Below are 6,878 nucleotides of genomic sequence, written 5' to 3'. Positions count from 1 at the left end.
AGGCTGGAGGCTCGTCGGCCCGTCGGCCGAGCCTGTTATTCTATTATTACGTTTTTCTACGATATTTATTATTCTCTTATCATATCATACCCCGCGGTCACCTTCGTAGAGGCTCAACGCGCGGCAGGTTTGCAGCCGACACTGCTGCCGCTGCTGCTGCTGCTGCTGCTGCCTGGCTCTCTCGTCCCCGACGAGAGAGGCGCGCCAATTTCTAATGTGCCAGTATACACGTGTAACGCGACGCACATGTACAGGCTCCCGCTCGCACGCACGCACGCACGCACGCACGCATGCTTACACACGGACGTAGAGATACAGAGAGACAGCGTGCAGACTAGTACCGCGAATCGTAACACATGTCGCGCGTTCCGATGAGTCGGCGACGATGAGATTGCTCGACGGACGAAGGCGGAACAAGCGCAGCATTCGTGCTCGTCGTCGCGCGACGAGGTTGCCTCTCGGTCGACGCGCGAGTCGTCCAACGGAGCCGAACGTCAGGGGCGAGTTCCGTTCCGGTCAGCGTTGCATCGATCGCGGCAGAAGCGTCGATCGCGTTCCGGCTCCGCGCGGATTCCGCGACCGAGAGCGAGGAGGAAGCGAGAAGCAGCATAGCGTGCGCCGCTCGCGCGCTTCGACGGCGTCGAGACGGAAACGTACCGCGGATGCATACCATGTTGCATTACGAGAATTGTACCTGACGGTCGCACGTTCTCTTGATTCGCCCGTTTGTCAATAAACTGTTTGCCAATGAACAGCGATCGTCGATCGATCGACCCTCCCTCCCGTCCGATTCTTTCTCGCGTCCGCCGACCGGTGCCGGGCCCTCGTCCCGCAGAAATGCCAATCGATTACACACACGCCCACCGGCGAAATTTATCGCCGGAGCATCTCCTCGGGAGCGTTCGCGGGATAAAAGCTGCCGAAACGGTACTTTGTCTCGATTTATCGGCGCTAATGATCCTTAATTCTCGTCCGCGTGTTCGAATCATCCTCGCATGTCCGCCGGGCCCCCCGATCACGGTGCGCCGCCGTCGTATCTTCTTTCTCCGGCGGTGCCCGGCGCACGGAATAATTACAATCGCGCGACTCGCCGTTGTTGCCCCGATCGAGTAACGTTCCCGGTCGCCTCGCTCGATAACCGACGTTCGTCGCAAGATGAATAGCCGAGAACCACGACGACGACGAGCGAGGAGAGTGCCAGCACGAGGAAAGGAATCGACGAACGAAACGGGAAAGCGAGCGCGATCGGGAAGATCGAAGGGCGAAACGCGGAGGGCACAGGAAATCCGGGGGGAGTCGAAGCCGAGACTCGGAGGACCGGTACGCGCGTTGGAAGGTACTTGGCAAGGCCAACGAAGGGCGGGGGAAGGGCGAACGAAGGGCAAGGTAGGGCAGGAGAGGAGAAGGGATCGAGCCGAACCGAAAGCACGAATTTAAGGTTAATTTATGGCGTAATTTAGTTTCAATGTCGGTAGCATAAATCTCCCGTGGAGGACAGGGGTCCGGGCCCCGCGACGTGCGTGCCGGGAAAAAAAGTCGACGAAATAAAGTTACCGGCACGTAGAAGCTGGCTCGGCCGGCCGGCCGACCGAGTGCACCGGTATCTCTCTTCCCGAGACATCTCTCCCTCCCCCCGTCCCGCCCCTCCTTTTCTTCGTTTCCCTCTTAACGATTTGGTTTCGCTTAGCTCCGTTGCCGGCCGCGTCTCGGTCCTATTTCATTTCGTCCGATGATCAACGACTCGACGCGGGAGCAAGGGTTCAAACGGTACACCCGGAATCTATCGGCGGAGGACGATCTAACGCGACCGATTCGCGCCTCGAAGGGGGAGGAACGCGCGCGCGCGCGGAGAGGAAGGGAGGAGAGAGACGATCGAGGGGAGACACGGACGGAACACCGTCAACCGAGATTAAGCGATCGAACCGAGGAAGGGTGTTTCCTGACAGTCTGAAGAATTACGCGATCAACGTTAAAAATCTCCCGGCGACAATGCTGCCGCAGGAGACCGGTCCGCACCCCTGCCTCGCGGGGCCTCCGCAGCTTTTTTAGGGAAATCGGTCGCGCGAGGAACCGATTAAATGCAAGTTGCTGATGTTGGCAAGAGGAACCAGGGAAGGCGAGCTGCCTTCGTGTAAGTCAACCCTTGCGCTCGAGGAGTTTTCACTGGACATGTTGGAAATTGTCTTGTGAAATGTGGACGACGTTCTTTGAATTGAACCCTTTGCGCTCGAGATTTCACTGGACATATTGGAAATTTTCCTGTGAAATGCGCACGACATTATTTGAATTGAACCCTTTGCGCTCGAGAAGATTTCACTGGACATGTTTGAAATTTTCCTATGGAATGTGGACGACATTCTTTGAATTGAATGCTTTGCGATCGAGAAGTTTTCACGTGAAATGTTAAAAGAAAATAGCATTGGTACCTAATTTATGTATGATTTCTTGTTAAATTCATTTCCAAGAATACTGTCTATATCCAATTAGAAAGTATAGAATACTTCAAATGAAAAACTTTCGAGTGCAAAGGGTTAAAGGTAACATTTCAGTGACTCCTAAATATTCTCGACTAAATAAATAGAGCGTCATATTAAGCTGCAATCGAATGAACTAACGTCGACGTGAACCTCAAAACGAGACACCAAGGAGCACTTCGGACCGCAAAGGGTTAACCCTTATCGGAGGCTAGCTTTCCGTAGATGATTCTCGCTATGTTGCAGTTGATTTCGGTGAATATGCGACTTTCAGTATTATAAGAATAACAGTTTTGTTGGAAATTATTTATTACTGACGGAGTGTTACAAATATACGAGTTTCAAATAATCACTTATACGCTTTCAAATATTATTTGAGACAAAGTTCTCGAAAGTTCTCCGCTGGAAACATTCAACATTTCCCGACGAGATACAGACGACATTGTTCGAATCTAATTTAACGATGATTCACAGATAAATTAAGCGACGAAGTAATTTTATGTAAATATTTCCTATAGCAATACAAACTTTCATTTAAAATACTAAATATTCAATTTTACAGTTCTGTATCAAATCGAGTGACTGAGAGTCACCTCTCGAGTGCGAAGGGTTAACAAATACCTAGCTTCAAACTGTGTCGTATTCACGTAGCAAATAAATATTCAATACTTAGAGATCCGCGACGCGATCGGTCGACGTTCCATCGCGATCGCGACGATCCGATCGAAGCACGACGAAATCGTTCGAGGGATCGCCGAACGATAGACGGCCGTATCGCGTGATACGAGTTTCACGGTTTCCCGTGGAATCGACGGTTCTCGCGGGCCCGAAGGTTGGCTTTCGGCTCGACGGGGTCGCCGTTTCCTGCACGGTTTTCTCGGTCTCGCCTTTGCGTAAGAATAAGGCCGAACTAGATACGCCGGAGGCGTGGGTTCCGAGTACCGGAACGGAACGGAACAGAAGACCGAGAGACCGGAGAGGGTACGGGGACACAGATATTGGGTTAGTTTTTGCAACTGGTTTCTAGTTTCCACAGTGGTGCAATGAGGCCTGCGCTTCCCGTAGACGATCACCACGTTCCAGATTAAACTCGCACCGTAACGCGGCGAGGACGAGGACGAGGACGTAGGATCAAGAAAAAGAAGTGGTTCTCCGCCGATCGAGGAAGGGGCCCCCGTTGGGCCGCCGTTATGGGGATTTCGATTTCCATCCGATACGATTACGCTCCGCGCGAATTCGACGATCGCGACGGCCCCTACCGAGCTTTCGACTTGGGAAGCTGGGTTAACCCTTTGCACTCGGGAGGTGACTCTCAGTCACGGCTTGATTTCCTACGGTAGCTATAAAGTTTGATACTTAATATTATACTTCGTATGATGCATCAATCTGAGAAATATTCACGTAAAATAGCGTTGTCCGTCGATTCACGTGAATTTCGAGTTGGTTTTGCAAAATGTCTTCGTCTCGTCAGAAAATGTTGAGATATTTATAGTGAAAAACCTCGGAGTGTAAATTAACCCTTTGCACTCGAGAGGTGACTCTCGGTTGCCAACTGATTCGACACAGCGAAGTTATAGAATTTGATATTTAATATTATAATTCGTATGATGCATCAATCTGAGAAATATTCACGTAAAATAGCTTTGTCCAATTCACGTGAATTTCGAGTTGGTTTTACAAAATGCCTATAAAGTTTGATATTTAATATTATACGTAATATATTGACGTAAAATAGCTTCGTCCGTCAATTCGCGTGAATTTCTCGTCGAGTCGGTTTCACAAAATATCGTCTTCGTCTCATCAGAGAATGTTGAGATATTTCCAGTGAAAAACTTCCGAGTCCAAAGGGTTAATACATATTTCAAGGTGATACCAGACTAGCAATCGTTGCTTGAACGACTCGAAAAAAGATCAAGTGCAGAAATGGTCCTCGAGTGAAACTGACCCTCGAGAGGACCAACGGATGCACTTCTGTTACCATTAAAAATATCGCAACGCTGACTCTCAGCACTAAGATTCCGAGGATCCTCATAAACCGCGGCCGGCATCGCTCTCGACTTTCGGTCCGAAACACTCGGACGCCCCCGGACATTCGTTAAACGGCCGCGCAACGATCGCGGTGGAAGTTCGACAGCGGCGGAAGCAGTCGGCGGAGACTGCTTAGGCCGTCGGAGTTGCTTAGACCGGTAAGCTTGTGGAAAGAAGCGAAAGAACGGAGGCTCGATGCAAGCAAGAGCCCTCTCCCCCCGTTCCCCCCTCCTTCCTCTTTCTTTCCCTCTCGAGTCGTCCGAATGGTACGTGAGTTCCAGAAACACACTGACGACTATTCGATTCCCCGTACCGATAGACGCGGCCTGTCGCGCGAGGCTCCGCCGCCATCCCTTGTCCGGTATGCGAAACGTTTCCCGTTGCACCGTCCGATTCTTTTCTCCCACGCGATCGCTCGCGTGAAAACGCCGCGGACGATTTGCTCGGCACCGATCGGCACCTCTCGCGACATCGATTACACCCTTGGAAAATCGAGCGGCGAGAGACGAGATCCTCTGATCGCTACGCCGCCGAGGAACCTCGTCAATCTTGACGCATTGAGCGCCGGCTAAATTTCAGATACTAAAAACGCGAGTGTCGGTGATTGTATCGATACATTTTTAAACGTTGATTAAACCAAAACTTCTAACTTACGGAAGAGAATAAGGAATTCAATTTTGTAAATTTTACTTTGGATTTGTGTCATACATATCTAAAATGTTGCGTAAACGTAGGATATTCTACTAATTCCACGTTCATGTATCATTGTAGATACGTGTAACGCAAATCCAAAGTAAAATTTACAAAGACGAATCCCTTATTCTCTTCTGTAAGTTAGAAGTTTTTGTTTAATCGATGTTTAAAAACGTATCGATATAATCATCGAATTTATATATGTTTCCTCGTTAATTAGTTTCAAAGAACATCGTCTGTGTCTCGTCGAAGAATATCGAATATTTCTGGTGAAAAACTTTCGAGTGCAAAGGGTTGAGGTTGTCCCGAAAGTACCTTTCGTTCTATCGATACAATCAATACATTTCGTCTTGTTACGTAACCCCGTCTATTCTAGCTTCCTCGTACCGATCTTTCCCTTAGAAGCAGTGTCACCTCTCCGCCATTTCTGCCGAAGCACAATTAGACGAAGGAAACTAATGGGACAGCCTAGAACCGTATGCTACATGTTAACTTTTTCCAAGGTTTACGTTTCGACACCTACACCTTCATCTTCGAAAAATCGAAGCGTATTCCTGCCGAAGCACAATTAGACGAAAGAAACTAATAGAACAGCCGAAGACCATATGGCTCGAGAATACAACGGCACACGATTTTCCAACCTTTCGACACCTTCTACATCTTCTACTTCGAAAAATCGAAGCGATCGTCGCGGCTTCCGAAGAGGCGAGCGCCGCGCGTTCGCCAGCAGCCCTTTCCGTTCCTCGAGTAGCCTCGTTGCGAGATCCGTTTAGACCGGGGAAAGTGGAATACGATTTACATCCTGTTCGGATGAATCGGAACCCTTCTACGAGCGAGCGCCGGTCGGTGTCAACGAACGAAACGAAGCTCGACGCGATCGGCTCGTCCGTCTGCCACGTTTTTCCGTCTTTTCATGGACGCGCACCGCTACCGGATGCGAGAAGAAAGTTCGGTCACCGATTTGGACGACGATGAAAGTGTCGTTCCGAGCGTGGACTCGATAATCCGGCGTCGGGTTTTGCATACAATCGATCGGGATTAGAAAGCAATTAAACGGTCGCCGCCGGGGCCGATTCCCGCAGACTAATTTTCATGCACCTGTGAGCACGGCTGCCGATACGCACTCGGCCGATGAACATTGCTCGCACAAACGAACCGTGCAACGAGCGGCTACGCAAATGCATTCTCCACGGAGAACGAAGACGGTTGGGACACGTCCCGGGCGAGCTCGTTACCGTCGCAAGAGGGAACCGATCGCGAACGGGCGCTTGAAAGAGAAACCCTTCCAGCGGAATCTCTTCTCGCGAACGGTGGTTGCTCATTTTGTTTATCGATCTTTCAAACTTCTATCGGTGAAGCTTGCACGTTTCATCGTTGACGAGTTCCGTGCTGGAAGTTTCGGTTGTAGTCTCTTGTTTCGCGACGTGTCTTTGACACGTCTGATAAAGAGTGTTTATAAAAATTCCGTGTATTCCATAAAGGACACACATGGGTTGTTAAATATGCCTTGTTTTAAAACGTTCTACTTGTTAACACATTGGCAACGAGAAATCTCGTATTATACGGAGAGACTTAGCTATAACTTTGCTAATTACCGCGGCGTTTGAAAAAATATTTCATTTGATTCGAGCTAATTATCTGTTTGAAATATATTACATGGCAATGTGATATTTGAATTTTTCT

The sequence above is a fragment of the Nomia melanderi genome, chromosome 9, assembly GCF_051020985.1.
Source record: "Nomia melanderi isolate GNS246 chromosome 9, iyNomMela1, whole genome shotgun sequence".
In the NCBI taxonomy this organism is placed as follows: domain Eukaryota; kingdom Metazoa; phylum Arthropoda; class Insecta; order Hymenoptera; family Halictidae; genus Nomia; species Nomia melanderi.
The sequence above is the reverse complement of the archived record's forward strand: the minus strand, read 5'-3'. Positions refer to the sequence as shown.